Source organism: Canis lupus, chromosome 9 (genome assembly GCF_011100685.1).
Source record: "Canis lupus familiaris isolate Mischka breed German Shepherd chromosome 9, alternate assembly UU_Cfam_GSD_1.0, whole genome shotgun sequence".
Lineage (NCBI taxonomy): Eukaryota > Metazoa > Chordata > Mammalia > Carnivora > Canidae > Canis > Canis lupus.
Window position 1 is genome coordinate 23,010,964 of NC_049230.1, and position 14,638 is coordinate 23,025,601.

Genomic DNA, 14,638 nt, shown 5'->3' on the forward strand with positions numbered 1-14,638 from the left:
AAAAGGCAGAGAGAGCAAGGGTAGAAAACTGGGGTGGACGGGGAATCTCTAAGAAATGAAATGTGTGTCTTCAAAAGAACAGGATGTTATTTTGAAAAATCTTTGAACAAATAAAAAACCTTTATAAATAAAATATAATTATACCCCCACCAATAGTGGAAGGATTGTAGGTAAAGTTGAAGCAATTTCCTAGGAATTAGAACAAAAAGATTAAATGAGGGAAATAGAAAATAATTTTTTTAAAGATTTTGAGAGAGAAAGAGCATGTGAGAGAGAGAACATATGTGCATGCATGCATGAGGGAGAAGGGCAGAGGGAGAAGCAGGCTCCCCGAAAAGCAGGGAGCCCAGGATCCTGGGATCATGACCTGAGCCAAAGGCAGATGCTTAACTGACTGAGCCACCCAGGTGCCCCCAGAGAAAAATACATTTTTTAAAAAATTTTTATTTATTTATTCATAGAGACACAGAGAGAGAGAGAGAGAGAGGCAGAGACACAGGAAGAGAGAGAAGCAGGCTCCATGCAGGGAGCCCGATGTGGGACTCCATCCCAGGTCTCCAGGATCACACCCCAGGCTGCAGGCTGCGCGAAACGCTGCACCACGGGGGATGCCCGAAAAATACATTTTAAAATTAAAGATAGACTAGGAGGTCCAATAATTGACTAATAGAAACCCAAATATTAAAGGACAGAGAAAATAGTGAGAAATGATGCCCAAAAAATCTCCAAAGCATTTTTTTTAAAGATTTTATTTATTTATTCATGAGACACCTAGAGAAAGGCAGAGACACAGGCAGAGAGAAGCAGATTCCCTGCAGAGAGCCCGATGGGGACTGGATCCCGGGACTCCAGGATCACGCCCTGGGCCTAAGGGAGGTGCTCAACCACTGAGCCACCCAGTCCTCCAAAGGACTCCAAAGGACTGAGCCACCCAGTCCTCCAAAGGACCTCCAAAGGACGGGAGCCACCCGTCCCTCCAAAGCATTTTCCAAGTCAATAGATTTGTAAATTGAAAAAGCTTTAGAATAGTAAAAAAAGACAAAGACCCAAGAAACTTGATTATGAAATTTAGTAAACTGGAGATATAGAGACTTTACTAAAAGCATCCAGAAAGAGTAGCTAGAGGTTACATTCAAAGGACCCATAAGAATGGCATTTACATAGTAGTAGCATAGGGACATAGAAACAGGATCAAGGGATCCCTGAGTGGCGCAGCGGTTTGGCGCCTGCCTTTGGCCCAGGGCGCAATCCTGAAGACCCGGGATCGAATCCCACGTCGGGCTCCCGGTGCATGGAGCCTGCTTCTCCCTCTGCCTATGTCTCTGCCTCTCTCTCTTCTCTCTCTGTGACTATCATAAATAAATAAAAAATTAAAAAAAAAAAAAAGAAACAGGATCAAGTTGTGTCTTCATATGTCTTCATCGGGAAAGATTTCCTACGTATAATTTTATTGCCAGCTAAATTATCAATCAAATGTGAATTTAGAATAAAGATATTTTTAGACCTGCAAGTGACTCCAAAATTGTAGTTCTCATGAACTCTTTTTTGTTCATAAGTTGCCCTTAAATAGAAAGGGAGAAGAAATCAGGTTCAAGAAGTAGGATTCAAAGAGAAGAGCTAAGGATGAGCCCAAGATGACAGCTGTGTAGCCAGTTCAGAGCATCCCCCAACAGAGTGAAGCAGAAGAAAGAACAGTTTGGGGAAGATACAGATGCAGGAAAAAGACAGAATCTGATATATTTGAGCATATGGGAAATACTGATAGACATATAACAGATGTTGGAGCTTTTGAGTGAAAGCTAAAAATACATAGAAAACGAAAAAAAATGAGGTAGTCATTGATTTGTAGAGAAGAAGTGCATGATCTTAACTGTTCTACTTGACTGAGTACTGACTAGTATCTCTCCAATCCTTTCATAATTCCTCTTGATTTAAACAAAGACTGAAAAAATTACATGGGATGTGGAGGATGGGGGGTTAAGATGCTGAAGCTAAATACTTGTATTTCACAGAAGGGTGTCAGTAAATAATATCTAAATTTGACAAGTCAAGCATATTTAGAAAAAGAAAGGCAAATACCAGAACCTACTAGAAGATTCTGTAGGATGTAGGGATAAGGAGGACTCTGCTGTTTTTCCAAAGCCCTTTGTCTTCATTGTTTTTTTTTTTTTTCATTTTTTTTACTCTTTTAATATAAAAATTCAGTGAAATTATATGGCATATTGTAGAGACCTCTTTCCAGATATTTATCAGTTAATTAATTCTAGCCAAATATCTAGCTGTATCATGCATTCTTTGTTTAGTTGTCATGTTCATAATAGCACCATTGTCTTACTCATATCACGGCGTAGGAAGTCTAATAGATTTCTTTGGTCTATTAACTTGGTATCACTTTCCCTTAATGATTTTCTTACAAAGTTATTTCTTCACTTCTGCTTTAAAGAGTCTTTGTTCTAATTTAGCATTGTTTCTCTTGGTTCCTTTTAAATTTAAATATAGTTTCTGACATGCAGTCAGGATATCTAGGATGCTGTGTACTTTATTTGTTTCTTATGTTACCTAAAACAAGGGAATGCTTTTTCTACAAATAAATACCATGGCTATGTTAAAATACTGCTTTGGAAATATTTCCATAACAGTAAGATGATTTAGAATGTGTGTTTGTGAGTGAATTGTAAAATTACTATCTGACATATGTCTTGGAAAATTCCACAGCTTCTGCCAGTTTTCAGTTTCTGGCACATTGACTAGAATTTGTAAATGAGGAAATCAAACTCTACTTTCCCTTGATTTACCAACCCCTGGGCATTGGAATACAAGATTAGAGGTAAATATTTGCTAATCCTGAGTCAAATCCCATTATTGCCGGCTGTATCTGCTCTTAGTGTTTTATTTTTTTATTTGTTTTTATTTTTTTAAAGATATTTATTTATTTATTCATAAGAGATAGAAAGAGAGGCAGAGACACAGGCAGAGGGAGAAGCAGGCCCCATCCCATGCAGGGAGTCTGACGTGGGAGTTGATCCAGGGTCTCCAGGATCAGGCCCCGGACTGAAGGCAGCACTAAACCGCTGAGCCACCGGGGCTGCCCTGCTCTTAGTTTTTCAGTGTTTACAGAGATGAGGCGGTGCTAGGGAAAGTGAAGGAGGAGGGGAGTGAAGGACAAGTAATTATATTGCTACTTTGAGTTTTTAGTTCTTTCCTTTTACTTTATAACCTCAAAAAAAAAAAAAAAGTTTTCAGTAGGACATGGAAGATTTCCTGGATTGAGCAGCATCCAAAATGATTTCCAGTCCTACCCAGTGGGTCATCAAAATTCATGGAGTCCTCAGGGCTCAAAAATGTTGCTTGGGATAGTTAAAACTGAGTAAGTGAAAGTAATAATCAACAGAAAACAGAATAAAGGTGCCTACTTATTTTATACTGAGAGCAATGAATTGTTAGTGGATATAGATTTTGGTTAGTAATTAGGATAGAAATCAGGATAAAAGAAAGCTCAGAATGTTGAGTCAGATATTAAAAGGTATCCAAAGCAGAAAGTTTGACCTATTAAGTAATGTGTCTGTTTTCTAAGTGTATCCCTTCCTTAGTATTTTTAATCTAGGAATTTCTTTCTTATGATAAATTTACTCATGACATGGTAATGCACTGACAGTAGTTTTCATTTAAAATGCAATTATATTCCTAATAGGGATGAGATGTTAGGCGGAAGGATTGTAAACTTATTTTATTTTAGGTTTATTTAGCCATACAAAAATGTTTTTCCTCTTAGGTTCTGGAAAGAAAGCCAGTCGGAAAAACATCTGGTGGTAGTTGAATGAAGAAATGGCATAATCAGTAAAAATTACTTATAGGAAAAAAATAGTGAAGAGAAAATTTTATGTAGCTTTAACTCTGGATTTCTTTATGAAAATTCTTTTTTTTTTTAAGTAGAGGAAGAGTTCTTTATTATTTTTTAAAATATGTTTATTTTTAAGTAATCTCTGCTCCCAACATGGAGCTTGAACTCGAGTCCAAGATCAGGAGTTGCATGCTCTACTGACTGAACCAGCTTCAAATTTCATTTTTTTAAAACCATTTATTTATTTATTTGAGAGAGAGAGTGAGTGGGAGGGACAGAGAGGATCTGAAGCAGACTCTGTGCTCAGCACAGAGCCTGATGTGGGTCTCAATCCACGACCATAAGATTATAACCTGAGCCAAAACCAAGAGTCAGATGCTCAACAGACAGAGCCACCCAGCCACCCCCTGAAATTTCATTCCTAATCTCTCCCTAAAATTTTCCTCTCACCAAAATATTTGGTCTGTGTTGGACTACCTTTGTATGTCTCAAGTTTTACCCTCATCTATGATCATGAGTTGTAAACATTAAAGAGCCTGTTTTTGTAGCTTTTGCTGTTATCAACCACTCTAAAATTAAAACAATTATTCAGCTTGGCAGGACTTCTGCTGGTTGCTGGAAAAGTTATTTATGAGACTGCAGCTATATGGTGGCTTGACTGGGGCATGAGTGTCTAAGAGCCTCACAGTCGGACGCCTGGGTATCACTGTCAGCTGGTACTTATTTTTCCACATGGTATATCATCATTCGGAAACCTAGCCTGGACTTTTTCTTACATGGTGGCATGAGTGTTTCAAGAGGATAAAGCTTCAGTGTTTTGTAAGGCTCAACCTTGGGAATCATACAGTGTTACTTCCATCACATTGTTTTGGTAAAATTAAGTCACCATGTCAACTCAGATGCAGAGGGTGGGAAACCAGACTACCTTATGAAGAGAGGTATAGCAAAATCCCATTGCAAAAGGTCATTGCCAGAAGGAGTTAAGATTTATTGAAAGGTGTCATTATGGGCAGCCCAGGTAGCTCAGCGGTTTAGTGCCACCTTCGGCCTGGGGTGTGATCCCAGAGACCTGGGATCAAGTCCCATGTTGGGCTCCCTGCATGGAGCCTGCTTCTCCCTCTGTCAGTGTCTCTGCCTCTCTCTCTCTCTCTCTCTCTTGTGTGTGTGTGTGTGTGTCTCATGAATAATAAATAAATAAAATCTAAAAAAAAGAAAAAAAAAAAGAAAGCTGTGATTATGAGTTTCTACCATGGTTTCCACTTTGACTCCAGTGATTCACATTCTTATCACATGCAAAATATCTGCTCCCAGTGGTCCTCATGTGCAGTTCCCCTTGATCCAGAGACCTATGAACTAAAAAGAAAAGTCATTTACACCATGCACACAATATACATTGTTGTCACAGGGATAGAATAATGGCAATAGACATTCTCCCTAAAAAAAAAAAAAATAATAATAATAATAATGGGGAGCTAACAGGAGGCACATAGCAGTTGTTGGTTCCCATCAGTTCTAAAATCTAGATGGGCACATGTCAGGGTCATCTACTCCAGAAGCAGGAAATGTGGCTGGACTTGGGCCCAATTCTGCTTCCTGGGAATGGTTCCTGAATCTGTTTTTCTCTGTGATTCTTGGTACCACATTCTGGGCTATTAATGCTGCTTTCTGAGAGGTCTCTCCTTCTACTTAGTAATGTCTTATGAAGCTAAATATCTTTCTTAGTGTACTTCCTTCCTAGAGAAATTTGGATTCCCAGAGGCTGCTCTTCTTTTTTGAAAAACCTCTGTCCCTTTTAATCCAGCTGGAACATCTTCCTTTAAAATTTCTAGAATTTTTGGGACACCTGGGTGGCTCAGTTGGTTGGGCATCTGACTCTTGGTTTTGGCTTGGGTCATGGTCTCAGATCAGTCGTAAGATGGATCCCTGTTTTGGGCTACATGCTCAGCGCAGAGTCTGCTTGTCCCTCTCCTTCTCCTCCCCTCACTCATGCACACACTTTCTAAAATAAATAAAATCTTAAAAAAATAAATAATAAAATTTCTAGGATTTTTCTATGAATCTGATTTGTTATTCTCCATCCCAAAAGCTGTATTATAACTCATTTTAAGACAGGCCTCTCTCTAGTTTGGTTGTGTCAGGCTGTTGTGACATAATTCCCTTAAGTTTCTTAGAGGAATTCTTGTCTAATTGAGAGAGTCAACTAGGCATGGCTTTAAGATTTTCTGAGGTTTCTCAAAGCAACTTAACAGCCACATTATTTTATCTGGTATTTACCCTGTAGATAGTTCTTATTTTGAGAATCTTATGGCTTGAGAGACAGAAGATGAGAAATAGTTTTATTTTCCAGTATAGTAAGATCTAGGCCCTCTATATGTCTTCTAATATTTTTTCTTGAAAACTAAACAGTTCTTTCTTTCTTTTTTTCTTTTTTAAGATTTTATTTATTTATGAGAGACACACACACACACACACACACACAGAAAGAGACATAGGCAGAGGGAGAAGCAGGCTCCCCATAAGGAGCCTGATGTAGGACTCAATCCCAGGATCCTGGGATCAGGACCTGAGCAAAAGGCAGATGCTCAACCGCTGAGCCACCCAGGTGCCCCTAAACAGTTCTTTCTGTAGTGTATTTCTTACCATATTTTATCATAAGCAGCTGAAAGAGACTAATTATCACTTTCAAAGCAGCTAATATAAACATGTTTAAAGACTAAAGGAGCAATGCCTGGATGGCTTGGTTAAGCATCTGACTCTTGGTCTCAGCTCAGGTCTTAATTTTAAGATCATGAGTTGAAGCCCTGTGTTGAACTCCATACTGGTCTTGGAGCCTACTTTTAAAAAAGATTAGAGGAAATCAGATTTAAGTAATTAAAGGAGAGTATGATGACAGTGACTCAAATAGACAATGTCAATAAAGAAATAAAATTATAAAAAAATCAAATGGAAATTCTGAAGTTGAAAAGTAGAATAACTGAAAAAATTACTAGTGGAGGAACTCAAAATCAAATTGGAGATCACACAGAATGAGAATCCATGAATTTAAAGACAGAGCAGTAGAAATGATCCAACTGGGATCCCTGGGTGGCGCAGCGGTTTAGCGCCTGCCTTTGGCCCAGGGTGCGATCCTGGAGACCCCGGATCGAATCCCACGTCGGGCTCCCAGTGCATGGAGCCTGCTTCTCCCTCTGCCTATGTCTCTGCCTCTCCCTCTCTCTCTCTATCATAAAAATAAATTTAAAAAATTTTTTTAAAAAAATGATCCAACTTGAAGAAAAGAATGAAACAAAATGAACGGAACCTCAGGAATTATGGGACATCAGCTGTACCAACAATACATATAGTTGGAGACGGGAGATGAGAGAGTCGGAAAAAAATATTTGAAGAAATAATAGCTGAAAATTTCCCAAATTTGATGAAAAGCATGTATCTACACATCCAAAAATCTGAGTGAGTAGGACTAATACAAAGAAATCTACACCTGGGCACACTTGAATTGAACTGTTTAAATCAAGATACAAAGAAAAAATCTGGGAAGTAAAAATTCATGGTGTATGTGAGGGAACAGCGATATGAATAGCAGCTGACTTTTCACCAGAAGCCATGGAAGCAAGAAAGCAGTTGGGTAACAAGTCAAAGTATAGAGAGTAAAAATTATTAAGAATTTTATATTCAGGGGATCCCTGGGTGGCTCAGCGGTTTAGTGCCTGCCTTTGGCCCAGAGCGCGATCCTGGAGTCCTGAGATCAAGTCACACATCAGGCTCCCTGCTTCTCCCTCTGCCTGTGTCTCTGCCTCTCTCTCTCTGTGCATCTGTCATGAATAAATAAATAAAAATCTTTAAAGAAAAAAAAGAATTTTATATTCAGGGGATCCCCAGATGGCTCAGTGGTTTAACACCTGCCTTCATGCCCAGGGCATGATCCTGGAGTCCCGGGATTGAGTCCCACATTGGCTCCCTGCATGGAGCCAGCTTCTCCCTTTGCCTGTGTCTCTGCCTACACCCCCCCATAAATAAATAAATAAATAAATAAAATCTTTTTAAAAAAAAATAATTTTATATTCACATCAAAGGACACTCAAGAAACTGAAAAATCCTGAAGAATGAGAGAAATTATTTGTAAATCATACCTGAGAACAGATATATTTATATCCAGAATATAAAGAACGCTTACAAAGCCATTACAATGAAACAACCCAGTTTTTTTTACAAAAGTCAAAGGACTTGAACAGACATTTCCTTGAAGAAGATATATGAAAGGCCAAAACATATGAAAATATGCTCAAAATCATTAGCCCTAAATAAAAATCATTAGCCCTTAGAGAAAGGCAAATCAAAACTAATGAAATAGCACTTTATACCCACTAGGATGAGTATAATTAAAAATAGCAAAAATGGGAAAATAAGTATTAGCTATGATGTGGAGAAATTTGTGTTTCTTTTTAAGTAAACTCCACCCAGCGTGGGGCTCAAACTCATGAGCCCGAGATCAAGAGTCACAGGCTTCTCACTGATTTTGCCGCCCAAGTGCCCCTGATGTGGAGAAATTGGGGGATCCCTGCGTGGCGCAGCGGTTTGGCGCCTGCCTTTGGCCCAGGGCGCGATCCTGGAGACCCGGGATCGAATCCCACGTCGGGCTCCCGGTACATGGAGCCCTCTTCTCCCTCTGCCTATGTCTCTGTCTCTCTCTCTCTGTGTGTGACTATCATAAATAAATTAAAAAAAAAAAAAAGAAATTGGAAACTTTTACCTTGTTGGTAGCAATGTAAATTGGTGCAGTTAGTTACTGTGGAAAGCACTTTGGTAGTTCCTTAAAAAGTTAGAAGTACCGTACAATCCAGAAATTCCACTCATAGATGTTTAGATACCAAAAGAATTGAAAACAAATATTCAGAGACGCCTGGGTGACTCAGAGGTTGGTCTGCCTTTGGCTCGGGGTGTGATCCTGGGGTTCTGGGATTGAGTTCCACATCAGGCTGCCTGCAGGGAGTCTGCTTCTCCCTCTGCCTATGTCTCTGCCTCTCTTCTGTCTCTCATGAATAAATAAAATCTTTTTAAAAAATTCATAAAAGTATTTGTGCACAAATAATGTTTATAGAAGCAATATTCACAATGGGCAAATGTAGAAGCAATCCAAGTGTCCATTAACAGATGAATGGATAAACAACATTTGGTATATCCATACAACAGAAGATTATTCAGTCAAAATGGAATGGATTACTGACGTATGGTACTATATAGATAAACCTCAAAAATGTTATAAAAAATGAAATAAGCCAAACATAAACGGTCACATTGAATGATTCTGTTTATGTGAGATATCCAGAATAGGGGAACCTGCAGTGACAGAAAGGAGAATAACAGTTGGCTAAATCTGTGAATGGGAGGATATGGGGTGGTAGGTCTTGGGAATGATTACTTAAGGAAGACTGAGTCTTCTAGGGGAACAAGAACTTTGAAGTAGATGTGGCAGTTTGCATAATATTGCAGATACTAAATGCCATTGAATTGTACCTTAAAATGGTACATTTTATGTGAATTTCCCTTCAAAAATAATTTAAGTGAATTCTATATCCAGCAATAGCTATTACTGAAAAATACAGGCAAAATAGAGACATTCCCAGAATAGCAAACACAGAGAATTTGTTGTTAGTAGACATGAAATACAGCTTTACATGAAATCCTAAAGGCAGTCCTTCAACCTGAAAGGATACAGTTCCAAATGGTAACTTGAAGGAAAAGCACTGTAAAAGTTAATTACCAGAGTAAATATTGAAGGCTATAAATAAATTTTTCTCTTATATTAGTTCAACTGAATTCAAAGACACTTGTGTGACACAATCATAAAACTCTATCATTGGGCTTTTTTTTTTTTTTTTAATCATTGGGCTTTTAAGATAATATAGTGGGCCCCTGGCCGGCACAGTCAGTTAAGCGTTTGTCCGACTCTTGGTTTTGGCTCAGGTCATGAGATCAAGCTCTGCATCAGGCTCTGAGCTCAGCAGAGTCTGCTGGTTTCTCTTTCCTTTTCTCTCAGCCTCTCCGTGCATGTGTACATGCGTTCTCTCTCCTCTCTCTCTCACTCGCTGTCTCCAAAATGAGTCTTTAAAAAAAGATACATATGCAGCATGATAATAGCAAAAAGGAGGAGGGGGGAAATAGATTTCTTTTGGAGCAAAGTTTTTATATGTTACCAGGTTTAGTACTAATCTAAAATAGATTGTGATATTTTTTTAAACAAAAAAATTACAGTGATACACTAGAGAATACCAACTTAAAAGAAGATAGTAAAAGAAGAACAAAAGACATGAGACAAGGGACGCCTGGGTGGCTCAGCGGTTGAGCATCTATCTGCCTTTGGCTCAGGGCATGATCCTGGAGTCCCAGGATCGGGTCCCACTTCGGGCTCCCTGCTTGGAGCCTGCTTCTCCCTCTGCCTATATCTCTGTATCTCTCATGAATAAATAAATAAATAATCTTAAAAAAAAAAAGACATGAGACATACATAAAACAAACAGCAAAATGAGACATATCCCACTAAATAATTACAATAGAATGTGAATGACTTGTATACTTAAAAGGCATAGATTGTCAGACTAGATTTTTTTAAAAAACAAGATTCAACTTTATGCTGTGTAGAAGAGGCACACTTTAAATTCAAAGTCACAGATAGGTTGAACATAAATGAATAGAAGATATACTACATATGTACTAGCCTTGAACCATCTAGAATAAAATTAAGAATTCAGTTTGGGGCACCTAGATAGCTCAGTTAAAGTGTCAAACTATTGGTTTCGGCTCAGGTCATGATCTTAGGGGCATGGGATTGCACTCATCTGCGTGAGATTCTCTTCCTCTCCCTCTGCCTCTCCCCCTGCTTGTGCTCTCCTTGGTTTGAGCACGCGCTCTCTTTCTCAAATCTTAAAAAATTCATTTTGATTCATAGTATTAAAAATAATAAAATACTTGGGGAAAAATAAGACTTATACACTGAAAATTATGAAACATTGCCAAGAGAAATTAAAGAAGACCTAAAAGATAATTAGAAATTCCAAGTTCATGGTTTGGAAGACCCAATATTAAGATGGCAGTTTTCTCCAAATTGATCTATGGAATCAATGCAATCTCTCAAAATCTCAGCAGGCTTTTTTTTTCTTTTAAGATTTTATTTATTTATTCATGAGAGACAGAGAGAGAGGCAGAGACACGGGCAGAGGGCAAAGCAGGCTCCATGTAGGGAGCTCGATTGGGACTCGGTCCTGGGTCTCTAGGATCACGCCCTGGGCTGAAGGTGGTGCTAAACCGCCGAGCCACCTGGGCTGCCCCAGCAGGCTTTTTTGTAGAAATTGGCAAGGTGGTTCTAAAATTTATATGGGGGCAGCCCCGGTGGTACGGCGGTTTAGCGCTGCCTGCAGCCCAGGGTGTGATCCTGGAGACCCAGGATCGAGTCCCACGTCGGGCTCCCTGTGTGGTGCCTGCTTCTCCCTCTGCCTGTGTCTCTGCCTCTCTCTCTCTCTCTCTCTCTCTCTCTCTCTTTGTGAATAAATGAAATCTTTTTAAAAATAATAAAATTTATATGGAAATGCTGCAAAATGAACACAGAGGAGTTCACTTACTGATTTCAAAATAACATTAAGCTATGGTAATCAAGACAGTTATTGGCATAAAGATAGACCTACGAAGTAATGGAACAGTATTGAGAATCTAAGAATAAATGTTTACATTTGTGGCCAGTTGATTTTTTTTTTTTTTTGTGGCCAGTTGATTTTTGATAAAGGTTTCAATAGCGGCAATTCAGTGGGAAAAGAATAGTCTTTTAAACAAATGGTATTGAAACAATTGGATATCTGCAGGGTAGAAGATGAACTTTGGTCTTTACTTCCAACCATATGTATGAAAAATAACTCAAAATGGATCATATACTTAAATGTAAGAACTAAAGCTATAAAACTTCTGGAATGAAACATAGCAGATAAGCTTTATGACCATTGGTTAGACAGATTCATATACAGGTTTTCCCCTGCTATCTGAAAGTAGAGCATCCCTGTGAAACTTTGTAAGCTGAAATGGTGCAAAGCGAAGAAGCGGTTCTGTTAATCTATATGGAAACTTGAGGTGCACCTACCTGGGTGGCTCAGTTGGTTAAGCGTCTGCCTTTGGCTCAGGTCATGATCCCAGGGTCCTGGTCAGGCTCCCTGCTCAGTGGGGAGTCAGCTTCTCTCTCCCCCTGCTTGTGCTCTTTCTTACTCTGCTTGATCTCTCTATAAGAAGTAATCTTTTAAAAAAATTTTTCTTGAGCATTCCTAGAACCAAAAAGTAATGTCTCTTCAGCTTTCCTTATACCTTGGGATACATCTTGCTGATAGATCCACAAAATAAATCAAGATAAAGCACAAATGCTCACAGACACAATTAAAAGCTGTGGTAGCTTGATACTGAGATACTGAGCATGGTTCATGGGAAGGGAGCTTGGTAGTGCTACTCTCACTGCTCTCGGTTTACTCTGCCTCTCTAATGGCTCACTTGTAAAACCCTGAACACTATTTTTGCTTCTTACCTTTTTTCATAAAAGTGAAAATCCTCTTCAGATATCATTTGGTTTTCAGTTAAAAAACAGTACCAGTGTATTAGGGGATTCCTGGGTGGCTCAGCGGTTTAGCACCTGCCTTTGGCCCAGGGCGTGATCCTGGAGTCCTGGGATCGAGTGCCGCGTCGGGCTCCCTGCACGGAGCGGAGCGTACATCTCCCTCTGCCTGTGTCTCTGCCTCTCTCTCTCTGTGTGTCTCATGAATAAATAAATAAAATCTTTAAAAAAAAAAAAGGAAAGTGGCATAACACAGACTTTCAAAAAGTAGGGATTACATGTATGTAACATCAAAAGCATGATTGATTTTTTTAAAGGTGAATTGAACTTTATCAAAATTAAAAACATTTGTCCTTCAAAAGATACCATCAAGAAGTAGAAGACACAACCCACAGAATGGGAGAAAATATTTGCAGATCATATAGTCCATGATGGGTCTGTATATATATTCAAAGTCCTTGAATATATAAAGAACTGCTAAATCTCAATGGTAAGAAGACAACCCACATAAATGGACAAGTGATTTGAATACATATTTCACCAAAGAAGTCATTTGACTAACATTAAAAGGTGCTCACTAACATTAGTAATTACAGAAAAGCAAATTGAAACCATGGTATACCAATTGGCCAAAGTTAAACAGCTAGACAACAACAAGTGATGGTAAAATATGGACACACTGGAACTCTCATACATTGCTGGTGGGAATGGAAAATGGAAAACAATTTATTGGTTTCTTTGAAAGTTTAAAATAAACTGAGGTGCTTGACTGGCCCAGTTGGTAGATCACACAACTCTTGATCTCAGGGTTGTGAGTTCGAGCCCTATGTTGGATGTAGAATTTACTTAAAAAAAATCTTGGGGCTTCTGCGTGGCTAGGTTGGTTAAGTGTCTGACTCATGGTTTCGCCTGGGGTCATGATCTCAGGATCTTGAGACTGAGGTCAGCATCTCCACTGTCAGCAGGGAGTCTGCTGGAGATTCTCTCTCCCACTCCCTCTTGCCTCTTTCTGCCACACATGTGCACATGCGCTCTCGCTCAAATAAATAAATAAAATCTTTTTTAAATAACAAAAAAAAAAAAGTGTAAAATAAACAACCTATAACACAACCCAGCAATTCTCTATCTTAGATTCTGTACATAAGAAATGAAAACCTGGGGGCAGCCCCGGTGGCGCAGCGGTTTAGCGCCGCCTGCAGCCCAGGGCATGATCCTGGAGACCCTGAATTGAGTTCCACATGGGGCTCCCTGCATGGAGCCTGCTTCTCCCTCTGCCTGTGTCTCTGCCTCTCTCTCTGTGTCTCTATGAATAAATAAATAAAATCTTAAAAAAAAAAAAAATGAAAACCTGGGATGCCTGGGTGGCTCAGTGGTTAAGTGTCTGCCTTTGGCTCAGGGCCTGATCCCAGGATCCAGGATCAAGTCACACATCATGCTCTCTGCGAGGAGCCTGCTTCTCCTTCTGCCTATGTCTCTTCCTCTCTCTGTGTCTCTCATGAATAAATAAATCTTTAAAAAAAAAAAAAAAGAACTGAAAACTTATTTCAACCAAGACTTATTTAGAATAATTATAGAAGCATTATTCATGATAGTAAAAAATATATAGCAATCTAGATGCTTGCCAGCTGGGAATGAATAAACAAAATATGGCATTTCATAAACTGGAATACTATTCAACAGTATAAAAGGAATGACTGGTGCATGCTACAACATGATGAGTTTTTAAAATATGCAGAATAAAGGAAGCCAGATATAAAAGATGACATGTTTTATGTTTCCATTTTTTTTAATGTCCAGAAAAGGAAAATCTGTACAAAAAGAAAGGCAATTAGTGGTTGCTTAAGGTTGGGTATAAGCAAATGGATGGATAGCAAACAGGCATGAAGGATATTTTTGGGGTGATGAAAATTTAAAAATGAAGTGATGGTTGTACAGCCTTACAGGTTTACTAAAAATTATTGAATGTACACTTAAAACCAGTGAATTTTATGGTTAGTGAATTATACCATTTAAAGCTGTTTAAAAAATATGATATATATACAGATAAAATTGCATGATGGTGAAAACCTAGTAATTACAGCTTTTCTTTAACAAGAAATTTAATATGGCCCCTGGCTGGCTCAGTGGTTGAGTGTCTGCCTTTGGCTCAGGGCGTGATCCTGGGGTCCTGGGATTGAGTCCCACATCAGGCTTCCTGCATGGAGCCTGCTTCT

General features: G+C 38.9%; 1 protein-coding gene across 5 annotated transcripts in view; it reads left to right on the forward strand.

Annotated features, from left to right (window-relative positions):
* FBXL20 (F-box and leucine rich repeat protein 20) overlaps positions 1 to 14,638 on the forward strand; it is a 104,461-nt gene that overhangs the window by 37,235 nt on the left and 52,588 nt on the right. The window lies entirely within an intron of this gene.